The following is a 15697-nucleotide window of genomic DNA, read 5'->3' on the forward strand; positions in this document are numbered from 1 at the left end:
GGGGCAGGGGTGTCAGAGGCCCAGGGTGTGCCCTGGACATGCCCAGCACATGAGCAGAAGGGGACACTGAGGCTGGCAGGATCACAGCAGTAATCGACAGCCGGGAGGACAACTGAGATGCCAGCACATTCTCCAACTTTAGCATTTGGTATTTTTCAGCTATTCTTGGCCCCGTCTCCATGTTCTCTGGCTTCCTGCCATTTCTCAGGATCCTGCTGCCAAAACTATCCACGTCAGTTGCTCTGGGGTTCTGGGGTTCAGCATGGTTCCAGTCCTATGCCCTCTGCAGCCTGCCCTGCCACTCACAGGCCAGGCATGTGCATCTGTGTGCACTGGGAGAGAGAAGTGCCCCGACCACCAGCACTGAAACTCCTCTCATCCCGAGATCTGATGGGTCTACCCCACAACAGGAGATGTCCTCTTCAGAAAATCCAGAAGTGGACACAGTGTCTTGGCTCAATCAAAGCCAAGAGCAGAGGGGACATGGCTTCTCCAGGAGCTGTGCCTTCCTCTTGTTCCCCATGGGCCGGACTCCTAATGGGATGATGAGCCCCCCCACCACTCAGAAGTCAAATGCTCAAGGAACTACTTGGGCATGAGATGTTCTGAACTGCTCAGAGCCACTAACATGGTCAAAACGAATAAATAGCACACATGAAAACAAGAAGCTGGCTCTCAGCATTTGCACACTTTCTTACACCCCACCTAACAGAAAGGGCCATTCCACAAGGAGTCTCAGCATGCAAATGGAGGGAGAATTTATAAACATTCTGTTCAAGGACAAGCATACTGGTTCAGAGAAACTTTTGTTTAATTATCTAATCTCATATAGCTTTGCATGCTTAGTAATTTTTTTAAAACAGTATAAGCACGAAGTACAACTGTGTTCACTTAAAACTACCCAAGATAAAACCAGCCAAGAACAAGACACAGAAACCTCATGTCTCCCAATCGTGTCAGAATGCAAGAGCAGAACACTGACTGCGCTGTCAGGACCCTCCATCAGCCTACTCATGGCAGCGGGGGGAGGAGAACAGAGACAAAGGCTGCAGAAAGGCCCCAGCCCCACATCCCACCAACACACACATGGACGGGCACCAGGACCCCCACCTGGGTAGCACAGTGCAGGCCAGCACACAGCACCCCAGAGTCTCCTCCCCTTATGCCACCACAGGGCATCCTCATGGTGCCCCCTGGGCAACGTGGGCTGGCTGCACATGCCACCACCACGTGCCAATCAGGATGGACTCTGTGCTTTCAACGCTGGCCTCGTGGTACAAACAGCAGCATTTTCCAACTCTACTGGATCAACCCAGGGAAAAACTGCTAAAAAATCTACTTATTCATTCTGCGGCTTATACCTTCACCTCGAACTTCTGAAGAGGGCACCTTCCCTCTCTCCCCAGTAATTAAAGAGTAGCAGGAAGAAAGAAGAGAGGAACATATTATACAATGATCAAGTATTCCGGTGAGGCTTGCTTGCCAGAATTGGCCTCCCCACCCCCACCCCCAAAAGCATCTTCACTCACAGTAGAGATCCCCAAGCTACTGTCATTGGCAGCCGGGTCCTCTGTGAACAGAACAAGGATGATACCGGACAGAGAGAAAGACCCACCCTCTAAGCCTGGTAGCTAGGATATAAACCAGTCTGCAGTGTGGATGGACTGGTGACGGGTTTGTTTCCAAACATCCTTTTCAGACCCCAGTACACATGGATGACACTCATTTCAAATATATCTGTACAGAACAATGCCAGCCACAAAAGCCTGAAACAAACACCATGAGACCCCTTCTATGCTGACCTCAAAGGACTCACTCTGTGAAGACACCTCTCCTCCCCCCACTCATCTTCCTTACCTCTGCAGGGGAAGTCATCACTTCCACGTCTTTCCTAAATGCAAATTTTAAAAAAGACAACAAAACCAAGAAGCCAAAATCCAGAAAAGTTATAAGTTATCTTTAAAGGACAGATGCTAGAGTATTTTTTCTTGCATCTCCTGCTGCCCATCTCATACATAAAAGAAAAAGCAAAATTAAAACACAGCCCACTACACCACACACACACATCTTTCAGAAGGCGGATGAGAGGCTGCGATCTTGGGCTGCCCAAGGAGAGCTGCTGCTCTATTTATAGAACAAGAGTGCTCAGAAAAAGACTCTGGTGGGTTTCAGCGGAAAAGGCTGGGGAAAAGATAAAGACCATTATTTCTTTGAAGCTTTCTCAGAAACTGCATTTCTTCTCCTGATTCGCTGCCCGTGGATACTATAGATATGCTTCAGAATATTTTTAAACACTCTGTCAAAAGCAATGAACTAAAAGTGGTCAAGAAAATAACACCCCTAAATAATCTGTGTGTTTTGCATTTGGCAGCCTGTGAAAGGCACCCACAGGAAACGCTGCTCGGCTGGCAAGGCCCCTCCTTACCCCACAGAGCAGAACCAGGAGTCGGAGATCCAGACCCAGCACGGCTTGCTCAGGGCATGCAGGGCTTTGAGTCACTCTGTCAGGTTCCGTGCACAAACAAAAGGGCTAACAGTCATTCAAGCCATCTAGGGGACCCATATTAAGATCAGAAACAAATTTGTAACACACCCAGGCACTGAGAAAACGTTCAGCAGCCAGTCAAAGAGCAGCAAGTGGAAAAGTGAACGCTCGCCTGCCAACAAACACACACAGGCAGGAAACAAATCCTGATGCTGGACTCAGCGAGGAAGCCCAGCAAAAAGCAGTAAGCCTGAGCCTAACCATGGCCCTGAGTGCCATGCCACCCACTGACAGGACAAACACAAGCCCAGCCCATAGGCTGGAGACCGCTACATGCACCTGCTATGGGGAAGGACAAATACCCAGTGGTCTGCTTAAGAGTAAGACAGCTCTGGAAATGCCCCTGAAAAGTGGCTTGCAACCAGGGGGTGGAGAAAGTCCAAAACAGGCTCCTTGAGCCCTGCCTGGTCAAACACCCACCCACCAGGCATTCCCTGCCTGAAAGGGGCCAGTCACAGGGTGAGGTTGCCCTCTGGTAAGTCAGTGGGGACCCCTTTCCTTCCTCAAACATGCAGCCATGTCACCAGGTGCCAGACACTATGCTGACCTCTGAGGGCTACACAGAAAGGAGCTCAAATCAGAGGAGGATGGACAAGCACCCAAGGGCATGCTCTGGGACACAGGGCACAGGGGAGTCACCATGCCCTGAGACGGAGGCTGCACATGGCAGCTCTTAGGACAGCAGTCCCCAACCTTTTTGGTACCAGGGACCGATTTCATGGAAGACAATTTTTCCACAGATGGGGGGGCGAGGGGGACAGAGCCTGTACAGCACAGCTCCTAACAGGCCACGGAGTAGTACTGGTCCACGGTCTAGGGCTTGGGGACCGCAGTCTCAGGAGACTGAACAGGCAGGAGAGGAGGGGGTGCCCTCAGAAGCCCATAAGCTGCCCCTCAGGGCCAAAGACAGAGCCCGGTAGAGGCAGGAAGATGGGGGAACACCCCTGATCACTGTCTGGTCATTATCATGTAGGTCACAGGGGGCCCAAATCAGGGAGTGGTGGCTCAGAAACATACTTTAGAAAGATGACTGTGGCCACAGTGTGGAGGAAAGGGAAAGGGGGTGCAACTTGGAGGCAGGTGGAACACTCCAGAAACTTTTGTAAGGGGGGGAGCAAGTAACACAAGAGTCTGGGGGAAAAGAGATATGGACGCAGGTTTGAGAGATGTTCAGGAAAAAGATGTGGTGATTGATGGGGGGTGAAGAAGAGGAGACAGGACAGAAACCCTGGGGGTGGGGGGAGGGGGGTTCATCTGGGACATGTAGAACCTGCAGGCCTTGACAGCATCAGGGGTGTTCAGGGTGACAGCCAGCCCTGTGGGTGTGCGGTGTGAGCAGGTGTAACGCAGGAGATGCCTAGCTGAGGGCCACTGGAGGAGGCGGGGTGCAGGGGGGGGCGGGAGTGCGAGGAGGCCCAGAGGAGCGGGACCCGGGGACACCCACCTCAGGGGGAGAAAGGAGGAGGAGAGGCCAGAAAGGAGAATGAGAAGAGTGGCAGAAACCCAGGTGAGACGAGAAGACCTTGAGAAGCCCACAGCAGCGATGTGGGACACAGCAGCAATGTCACAAATGAGACCTGGGAAGAGACCAGAGGAGTTGGCCACAGGAGGTCCCCGGAAGGCCGTCCCAGAGCAGATTTGGTGGCTTGACAGAGGCCAAAGCCAGATCAAATCACACTGTGACATGGACAGGAGGAAGCAACGATTATAGGGTTTTTTTAACTTGCATGTTTTTTAACTTTTTATAAACATGGAATCATACTGTACATATCGGACTTTAACTTCCTATTTTTTGTCATGATATATTGTCAACATATGTCCATATTAGTAAACATGGTTTTTGTCAGCTACAGAGTATTTCACTGTACCAATGTGCCCTGCATCATTCAACTGCTTCCCACTGCTGGGACATTTAGAATGATTCCCACTCAGTACTATCAACAACACCTCAACGAATATTCCTGTAACTAAACATCTGCATATGTCCTCAATTATTCCTTACAGCAAACCTCTAGAAGTGGAATCTGGAGATCAAAGATAGCCCGGAAACAGATCTTGGAGATTTGGAAGTTTGACGTGTAACAGAGGTGGCATTGGGGGGACCAGACCAGGGAGAAGATGAGGCTAACACAACTGGCTCCCTCCCTCTCGCAGGAACTCCAGGTGGATCCGGATATAATGCAGCGAGAGACAAAACTGTAAAGTTTCCAGCAGACAATGTAGAGAACTTCTTTACGACTTCAGAATTGGGAAGGGTTTCTTAAATATGATCAGAAACAAACACTAAACATAAGATATGACTGCTAAACTCAACTACATTACAACTGAGAACTTCTGCTCATCAAAGATACCTCAAATAGAAAAAAAAAAAAAAAACAAAAAAAAGCCTCGGTCTGGGAGAACTATGTGCACTACTGCTGACAGCCATAGAGTCAGTAACCAGGACATACAAAACTCCTGCAGAATGATAAAAAAGGAAAAAAAAAACAAAGCCATCAAAAAGAAAGTCAGCAGAAAGTATGACCCAGCATTTACCAGGAGAGTTAAGTTGAATGGTGACTAAACTTGAAAGGATGCTTAACCTTGGGGGATGTGGCAGGAGAGAGCCCATGGCCAACAGCCTGGCGCCCCATGCGTGGACGCAGCCCCACATACACAGTTCATGCCTGTGCTTCACAACTTATGTGAATACTGCATGCATTATTTTGTATGTAAAATGGCAAAGGGACAAGCAAAGTTAATCAAGAAAAGATAGAAGTAGACTCTCAGGCTATTAGTGTCTTGTGCACTTAAGTGTGAGAATTTCCACATTTACCTTGGTAAAAGCAGCAAATGAGTAAGAGCCGCCAGGTAGCCAACTAACGAAGAGAATCAAGGGAGCCACTCCAGGAATGCATCTCCAGAGGCTGCTCTCAGTGAGCCACCACCCTGCCCAAGGGGACCAGGACAGGGGCTGTGGACACACAGCTGGGAAATGGTTGAGGGTAGGGGTGATAAAAATAAAATAAAAGGAGGAAGGAGTCAAAATTAGCCGAATGTTCACTTCAGCCATCTATATGTCCTTAAATCTTTTTACTCCTTCAACAAATTTACCTAAACCTATGTTAGGCAACACCATCCAAATTCACAAAGTCCAAAAACCAGTGGGAATATTAGCATAAGAAATTAATACATAAAAGGACTATTAAAATATTTCAGTGGGAAGAAGCTAGTAAAACTTATTATTATCAATATGTATATCCCTTTACATTTTTGTGAGCATTTTAATATTTATTTGCCTTCTTAATAGAACACTTGTGGTCTATGAGACAGATACTAATATTCCAATTAACAAATAAGAAAACTGGTCAACAGAGAGACTGAGTCATTTTTCCAGGGTTAAATAGATAATGACAGATCACAAAGGAATCTCTGGCCTCCCTATTCCCATCTGAAAGCTTCTTCTACAGTTTATAGTTGATGAATACTATAATTCATAAACAGAAAACAAACAGGAAATAATCTGTTCACAAAACATAAGGGGTATATAATATATTCAAAGCCATACAGGTTATTTAAATGCTTACCTAATATACATACCATATCTGCTAACCACATACGAGCCATTTTTACCTTTTAATCCTCACACCAACTTTGGAAGGAGGTAGTAATAGTCCCATTTTATAGATTAGGAAACTGAGAAGCAGAGGAATTAAATAACTTACTGAAGGCCACCCAGCTTGTAAATGGCAGACCAAAGATTCAAACCTAAGACCTAGAGAGCCAGGCCAATAACACTTGCTGGCAAAATAAAACTTTAGCATAAAAGTCTGCTGATAACTGATTTAAACCAATTAGGCAAAGGTAAATTCCCTCACCTATTCAAAACATGACCTACCAATTCACCCTGATTCAGAACTACCTCCCGCTTACCACAACCCCCCTACCTGTCACCTAATCTTAACAATCCCGTCAGAATGTGCCAAGTGTATACACCTGGGGCCACAAAGGCGCTTTCTCCATATCAACATACCAACGGCACCGACAACCAGCAGGAGGGCAAGCGAGGCACCTGCTGCCCTGCTGGGGTGTCCCTCTCTGCACGGCAGAGCTAAGCCCCACGCCTGGGGCTGGCAGAAAGGAACCCGACAGAGATTTCCTAAGGGCCCCGAAACACCGACTCATGGGAATAGGACAGTCATCCTTTTAGCACTCTAGAGAATCCCATACCTCCTTTGCCACCACCCTGATTTTCCTCCTCCAGTGCACTGCCACCAAGATTAAAAGTGACCATGTCCCAAAGCCCCATGTCATTAAAGGTTCCACTGAAAGGAGAGAGGCCTCATTCTTGTCCCCACTAACGTGAAGAAGGAGCAAACCAGAAAAGAAGCCAAAAAGTGACCCCAAAGTGAAATGCTCAAATCCCTAACACAGTTGCTCCTAGATCTTCCCTTCATTTGGAGTTCACACTCACTTTCCCTCCATTCAGGGGCACTGTTCTCTTACTGCAGCATGGCAGACACTGTTAACACCCCCCACACACTGATTTCCTCCCCTTGATGCGAACAGGACCTAGATTCTGAATAGGGTGGTGGTGCCCAGGATGGCCTTTCATCACAGTGCTGATCTCCACTTCCTCAGTCCTGGTCAAAGAGACCTAAACAGAGGTCCTGTTGGCAGGGAAAGGGTTGAGTTGCTTTGCTGGTATATGGGAACACATGTGGCCTCAACTCCTCCTTTTCTCCTTTTTTGCTTTGAACACAGATGCAACATCTAGTGCTGCAGCAGCCATATTGAGGCCATGAAGTAGCAAATGCAGGTCCAGATGACATCAGCAGCCAAATGCACTCCTATCTGGTAATGACAGGGTGGCTGCTCTTTTGGTGTCACCATCTACTCTAATAGTACTGAATGCTGCTGTCCCTAAGGTCCAAGTCTCCACGCTGGAAATGCACCTCACCCTCAAATCACTCTCTTCATTTACCCCTTACTCTAACTTGCTCCGATCACCCTGTATTTCCTCTTTAGTTAATCTTAACAGCATCAACAAAAAGCTGAACGAACTATCAGGTGCACTCAACGCCCCTCCTCCACTTCCCTTTGCTAATTGGCTAGCCAGTATCATTGATCATTGTCAAAATACCTCCAGATTCTGCCCCTCTGTGATCCCTAGTTCACATCCCCACCTCAGGCTTATGTTATTCTGTCTCTTGTCTCTGTGCCTCAGTGTCTCTCAAAGTGTGACCCAGACCACCTGCATCAGAATCCCTGGAATGCTTGTTAAAAATGCAGATTACTGAAGAAATAAAAGTTAAGATAAATGAATAAATAAAAAGCAAGTTACTGTTCCACTCCCAACCTCCTGAAACCTGAGAATGTGAATTTCTGCCAAGAGCCCAGGTGGTTCCTAAGCACACCAAGGGTGTCCTCAACCATCCTTGCTGCAGCCTGCTGCCACGGTTCTGTCAACTTCGACTGCCACTACAATTACCTGGCAAGCATTGAGAAACACTGACCATGGACCCCATCCCACCAATGAAACCAGAATCGGTGGGGGAGGGCCCAGGGAGCCCCAGTGTTTAAAGCTCCCCAGGGAACTGGAAGAAGCATCAGACCTGAGAGCCTGGGGCCCCCACAAACCTCTCCTTGCTCTCCCTGTCTTTCAGGAAAGCTCCATATGGCCCACAGGACTCTTCCCACCCCTCCCAGGGCCCTTCCACCTCAGCCCACAGCCAGTTGACCCAAACACAACTGACTCCTTTATATCACCATACTTTAAATACACTCTTTCTTCTGCCCGGAAAGCCTCAGCTCCTCTTCTACCGGTCAAGTCCAAAGTCAAATGCCACCCACCACCTCTGGAAAGTCCACGCTCCCCAGGCAGAGCTGGTTGACGTCTGCTTTATAAGTGCATGACCCTCCATTACAAGGCTGTCTCCCTCACCAGACCAAGAACGCCGAGGCTTCGTGGTAGTATTCAGATGGTAGTATTTATCTTAATTACCCAACACCTTGGGAAGTTTTACAAAATACCATAAAGGAGGCATATCCCTAATCTATACAGGACTTCTAAAAATTGAGAACAGACTAACAACATGGTAGAAAAAGGGGTGAAGATATGAACAAACATTTCACAGAAAAAGAAATACAAATGACCTTCAAACACATGAAAAGATGCTCAACCTAGCTAATAATAAGAGGAAAAACAAAACTAAACACTATTCTCACCACCAGACTGACAGAAAAAAAAAAAAAAACAAAGAGGCAACACACTGTTGGCAAGGCTGTGGGAGACAGGCACTCTCAACCACACTGGCAGCAAAATGGGATGGCCTGCGCTCAGCAGTTAGCAAAACCCAGCGAGATTATTCTTGCGCTTACCCTTTCATCCAGTAAGCCCACTCCTAGGAAGGTATCCCAAAAGATACCCTGGCAAAATACAAAGTTTGTACAAGGGTATTTGCTACAATTATTATAGCAAAAGAATGAAAGTAACCCAAATGTCCACCAACAGGCAAGTGGTTGAATAAACTAGGATACATTCCAAAATTGGAGTACTACGCAACCATACAAGGATTGAGGAAGATATCTTTATAAATAAGGAATGGTCTCCAGGTTATAGTAAGTAAAAAAAGAAAGGTACAGAACATGCACAGAGCATGCTACCTTTGTGTAAAAAGGAGGACATTAGTGTGTATGCATGTGTGTGTGTGTGTGTGTGTGTGTGTGTGTGTGTGTGTGTAGAGAGAATAAAGTTAAAAATATATGTCATTTTAAATTTTCAAAAGGAAATGATGAAAGGATAAGGATAAAATAATCATAAAATGAGTAAACAGTCACCTCTAGGGAAAGCAAGGGAACAGGGCAAATGAGACAGCAAAGGATGCCAGGCCTCTCGAAACACACAGGATTTTTAAAAGGGCTCCCACGGTAGGAGCAGCCTCCGCAGCACCAGCACTTAGGAGCCCTTGGAGCTCTCCCTGAGCTCTGACCTTGCTCCAGGCCCATGTCTGAGCACTTTTCACAGATCATCCCATTCAACCCACACAACAACCCTCCTAAGGAAGGGACAGTAAACATTCCCATTTCATAGAAACAGGGGCCAGGAGAAGATGGACAGAATCGGTACTTGTGAAATGCCTACTATGTGCCAGGAACTTATTTAAAATCGTATTTAAAAACTGCCTGTGACTAGTTACTACTTTATTTATGAAGAAACTGAGGTCCAGAGAGGACATGGACATCAACAGAGAAGGGACAGATGTGAGATTCAAACCCAGGGCTGTCTGATTTCAACTCTCTCCATGCTTTAATAGCAAACACAAAAATTGGGGGAAGATTTACTTTTCATTATTTTTGTTTTTACAAGTTCAGACGAAACTATGGCCATAACTAATCATGCTGCTTTTTCTGGGGGTGAGTTTATGCACAGACCCACCTCCACTACACAAGAAGTCCACTAATCTTAACCACCAGCAGCTAGAGCAACATCCTGCATATACACACACTATTTGCAGGTCAATTAAGGTAGGAAAGACTAACTCAACTTCTATGAATCCTATGGAAAAAATCCATCTCCCTGTCAAGCTGTGGAATGAAATCACTCTACTCTATGTTTCGATAAATATTTACTGAACGCTTACACGCCAAGCACTGCCGGGAACACGGTGATGAAAGGGGTGCAACCCTTGACCCTTAAGGAAACTGTGCTCCAGTAGAGGGATACTTTGCATGGTAAAAAGTACCATAAAAATTTGCTTTAAATGCTCCAATAAAAGGCCTGCAAGGGGGTGGGGGAGTGGAGACAGATGAAACAAGTAAGACACAACGCTGATGTGATTAATTCAACTCCTCTCTCTACTCCTGCGTCTGCTTGGAAATTTCCATAAATTGTGTTAAAGTGTCATGGGAGGGGGCGTGGATAGGGCGCTCTGGAAACTCCTAAGTCAGTGAAACACACTAGAGGCCTGAAGCTGGCGCTGCCTGAGCTAGAAGCCATCTCCCCAGTTTCCTGGCCTGTCCATCCCACCCCAGAAGCCCTCACAGGGCGCAGAAAACACCTGTGACACTGCGGGGCACAAGTGCCACCACCGTTACTCAAATCCCTCTTCCCCAGGGCACACGTTCACCCAGCCGCTCCCTCCCAGGCTTACTGACATTAGGTGGAAATAAAGTCCTGTGTTAAACAGCCCAACTTTTGGCTGATTTGTTTGTCAGAGGTTACTGTTTATTTCCTTAAGAACACCCAGAGCTCAGCCACTGTTAACACCTACTATTCATATTCTGAGATAAAATCCTTCCAGTCTGTTTTCAAGTGTGTAAATAAAACCGAAAAGTGGGGTTATAGAATGCACAAATTATTTAACAACCTGCTTTTCCAAACAATATACTGTGACCAGATGCGCTTTTACTGTGTATGTTATTTCTCTCGACGTGATTTCTATTTCATGTATTCAAATGTTTAAGGATGCTGACATCATTATGAGCACAGCTAAGAAACTGACAATGCTGCATGCATCAAATAGTTTGAATGTCAGGCTAAAACATATCCTATTTATATCAAGACCTTGAACTCTCTGCTTAGTTTAGATTTATTTTCAACATAAGAGTTAAAAGTTTAAACAAAGGGGAACATAACTAAATTGTTCCATATAATGTACACATTTATTAGGAGATTATGAAATTTAAATCCTATGTTTTTCTAAGTCACACCCTTTTGCATACTTGACTCTTATATTCAATCTGTTTTGATCTAACAGTTTTGTTTCAGCTATATTTTAGAACACTTCAGAGAAGAAGCTGAGGACACTAGTGGAGCATTTAATCATCCAGAATCATCTGATGTCAAGACACACCGCTCTTACCATCAGGAATCTTCCATTGAAGGGGAACACGTTATGCTTTTGTTTTTGTTTTCTTTCGTATAAAATAACACATGCTCATTTTAGAAATTACAGGAAAGTAGATGTAAAAATAAAAATAATATAAATTTCACCACCCAACACAATCCCTAACACCATTTGGCAAATGTCCTCCACCTTATTTCCTATGCACGGTGTTTGACACACAGTTGACATGCACTCTGTAAACACAGTTTTGCCTCTTTATTTCTCCAGCATCACAAAGTGATGTCCCTGTTACTGCCTTCGTCAATTACTTGGCTGGCTGACTGGCTGCTTCAGGCACTGAGGGCAGCGCACTGCGCAGGCAGCATGCTCCGCCACTTTCCACGCTCCACCACTTCCCAGCTGTGTCCTCGGGTGCAGCCTCAACACAGCTGTGAAGGGGAAGTGAGGCGGTACAGGCACAGGGCACAGCACAGACCAGCACTCAACACCTGTCATTACCAGCTATTATCATTAACTACTGAGTCATTACACTGGAGTGTTTGGGCAGGTTTTTTTTTCTAACCAGGACTTGGACACTGAGGTTGTTTGCAACTTTTATACTTAATGGTGCAATAAACAGGTTGCCTGTGATGCTTTCTTTCATGTTTGAGATTATTTCCTCAGGATAGGGTCCCATGGTGGAATTCTGGATCACGACTGTGTAATCTCTTGGAGTTATTCAGACTCAGCAAATCACTTTCCCAAATGGTTATACCCATTTGTGCTGCCAGAGGGCTGGGAAACTGCATTAACTACCAAGGGGTTTCTATAAGCAGCAAAATTCCGCTTACACAAAATACTAGATATAAAAATACACTTAGACAATTTCGACTAATGACAAAAATACACTTAATTAGACTCTTACCTCACAGTCTTGGCAAACCTGGGTTTTACATGCCTCTTAAAAGTACCTGAAAACTTTCAGCCACCACACAGACAGAAAAAAGATAGAGAACAACTCCAGACTTCCATTTTGTGCAGCTTCTGAGTACTAGTCTATTTTTATCAGAGTTCAAATACAGAGACTGTGAAAGGGGACTAGATTTTTGAGATTACTGTTACTTCAAACTTTACCAAACTAGAAAGAACTGAAATAAAGTCCATACTCTCAGATGTGAAATGTAAAAGAGTCCTGTGGCAGCAAAAATTCTGAAATGCAGATATTTCCTTTTAAATCTTTTACATGTATAATATGTCTCATAACCATCCACAGGATTTTATGAACTCCACTGAGACCAATCCAAAATGGTCGAGATGACCAACCACTCCTGAAAAGTTCGTCAGCTGGTTTTTAAATTACACGGCTATCTATTTAGCTTAAGAGGCAGATTCCAGCTGCCCTCTGCAACAAATGGTGCTGGGACAACTGCATTAACCACACAGGAAAAAATAAAGTTGGAACTCTACCTCACACTAGACAAAAAGTAACTCAAAATGGATCAAAGACCAAATATAAGAGCTAAAACTATAAAACTCTTGGAAGAACATAGGCATAAATCTTGATATTATTGAATATGTCAATGGTTTCTTAAATATAATACAAAAAGCACAAACAACAAAAGAAAAAAAAGATAAACTGGCTTCATCAAAATTAAAAACTTTTGTGCCTCAAAGGACACTATCAAGAGAGTAAAAAGACAACTCGCAGAGTGGGAGAAAATATTTACAAATCATGTATCTGATAAGGATCAAGTATTCCAGAATATATAAAGAACTCTTTATAATTCGACAACAAAAAGACTACCCAATTTAAAAATGGACAAAGGATTTGAATAGACATTTCTCCAAAAAATATATACAAATGACCAACAAGCACATAAAAAGATGCTCAACATCGTTACTCACTGAGGAAATGCAAATCAATGCCACAATGAGATATCACTTCATACCCTCTAGGATGGCCATAATAAAAAAAAAAAAATGAAAAGTAACAAGTGTTGGCAACTGTGGAAAAACTAGTACCCTCATACACTGCTGGTGGGAATGAAAAATGAAATGGCACACCCACTGTGGAAAAGTTTAGCAGTTCCTCAATAAGGTAAACAAAGAATTACCCAGCAATTCCACTCAGAGGTATATACCCAAAAGAATTGAAAACAGTATTCAAATAGTAATTTGTACATGAATGTTCACAGCAGCTCTATTCACAATACCCAAAAGGTAGAAGTAACCCACATGTCCATCAACAGATAAATGGACAAAATGTGGTATATCCATACAATGGAATATTATTCAGCCATAAAAAAGAATAAAGTCCTGAAACAAGTATAATATGGATAAGCCTTGAAAACATGCTCAGTGAGAGATGCCAGACACAAAAGGCCACATATTGTATGGCTCCATTTATATGAAATATCCAAAATAGGCAAATCCATAGAGATGGAAAGCAGGTTAGTGGCTGCCAGGGGCTGGGAGGAAGGGGAAATGAGGAGTGACAGCATAATGGGAGAGGGATTTTGACACGGGGAATAAAAACATTCTGAAACTAGATAGTGGTGATACTGGCACACCACTGTGAATGTACTTAATCCACTGAATTGTACACTTCAACATATTTAAAATGGTACGTTTAAAAGAAAAGGAGAGAGAGTGGCCCTCTTCCATCTCTCCACAAGGACAAAGCACCTTCAGCAGAAGACGAGAGGCAAGCCCATCCTGGAGGCGGGGCACACCTCCCCATCACTGCCACAACCCAGACACCTTCACCCTCCGACACGGAAGAGCAGAGCCAGCAGAAGTGGATGGCAGGTGATCTCGAAGCACCAACTACTCAGGAATACACAGTCTGCACAGAAGGACCCAGAAAATGGGGCCACTGCCCACCTACTTCACAGGAATCAGACGGAGTGAGGGGAGAGCCCGCCCAGCACAGAGGAGACACAGCCTTGGCCCGGGGCCGACTCCCCTGCGGCCAGCCCCAGATGGCACTGGACATTTCTTCCAGCAGCCAAGCACACAGCTAATGGCAGTTCAAACCCGCAGACTGGCAAGCACCATTCAGGGAACAATAAATCAAAGCAAAAAGGGGGTTTGGGAGGCTGAAGGAAAAAAATTCCATAAAGTACATGCATAAATCTGAAATGCATTATTACAGAAAATGGAAGGCCACTTTAGAAAATATGTGATTTGTGTTAGTAAGATGCAGAAAGACATGGCCTCTATTAAAAAATTAAAATTAAAAAAATTGTTAAAGACAGGGAGCACCAAAATGAGAAAAGAATGAAATTAAAAGACAACCAGCTAAAATACAGTCCAAGATTCAAGGAGGAAGCAGAAATAATCACACTATGGCAGAATTAAAATCCAACTGGAAGGGGCGAAAGGGAAAAATACACACTGCCGAAAATGCCACTGGTGGCAGAAGACAAAACTGAGAGGCTAACAGCATGCTGCAGGATAAAGTGGAGAGGAGAAAACACTGAGAGAAAAGCTCATGGACAGAGTGGTGAGGGGACAGATCATTGAACCTACAAATATTAAGAACCACCCAAAAGAAAAACAAAATAAAGGGAGATACAACATGAGAGGTAGCAGAGACAAAAGCTTTCCTAACAGAAAGCTACCCAACTCATTTTGAGAGGCCGATACAACCCCAAACCTAATCCAGTCCAAAAAAAGAAAGCAAAGACCTGCCAGCCTGATGTCTTGAACCCACTGGGCACTCCTCTCCTGGGCACAGAGGGGAGATGGGCAGCACTGCATGCCAGGGGACAGCCACCTCAGCCACAGGAAGCACACTGTCTCCTCTGCCCCAGAACCCCTGCTCTGGGGCTCTGTCCAGAAGATGAAAAGACAGATCACAACACAGCAAGCAAGGCCTCAAAGACCAAAGAACCAGGATGAAGAGGCTCCCTTGGGAAAATGTGTATAATCTGAGCATCAAAAAGAATGATTGTAAGTGACTGTAAAACACAGAATAAAAATAGCCATTAATCCATAGTGATACTGAGAGAGAGAGCGTAAGAAACATTCGCCTCCACTGGGGATGACTATTATACCAAATCCTTACTTTGAAATTGGTAACTGAAGGAAAAGAATCCAGCAAGTACTCTGCCTTTTTAAGAGGAATTGTGGTCCTTCCTCAGTTGAAGTGGGGAAATATCTTTACAGAATAGCAACAAATAAATGTAGAATAAAGGACAGAATTGGAGGGGTGGAGGGGTCTCCCTTTTGCAAACTGTCATAATAAAATTGATTCAGGCAAGTACTGTATTAGGTATCAATGCTGGAAACCACTTGGTAAAAGGTTGTTGGTGAAAAGGTATTTGCACAGTGCCCAGGAATC

At 44.9% G+C, this 15697-nt stretch overlaps 1 protein-coding gene across 4 annotated transcripts in view; it reads right to left on the bottom strand.

Annotated features, from left to right (window-relative positions):
• DGKD (diacylglycerol kinase delta) overlaps positions 1-15697 on the bottom strand; it is a 103777-nt gene that overhangs the window by 75762 nt on the left and 12318 nt on the right. The gene's annotated exons all lie outside the window — the stretch shown is intronic.

Source organism: Lemur catta, chromosome 8, assembly GCF_020740605.2.
Source record: "Lemur catta isolate mLemCat1 chromosome 8, mLemCat1.pri, whole genome shotgun sequence".
Classification (NCBI taxonomy): domain Eukaryota; kingdom Metazoa; phylum Chordata; class Mammalia; order Primates; family Lemuridae; genus Lemur; species Lemur catta.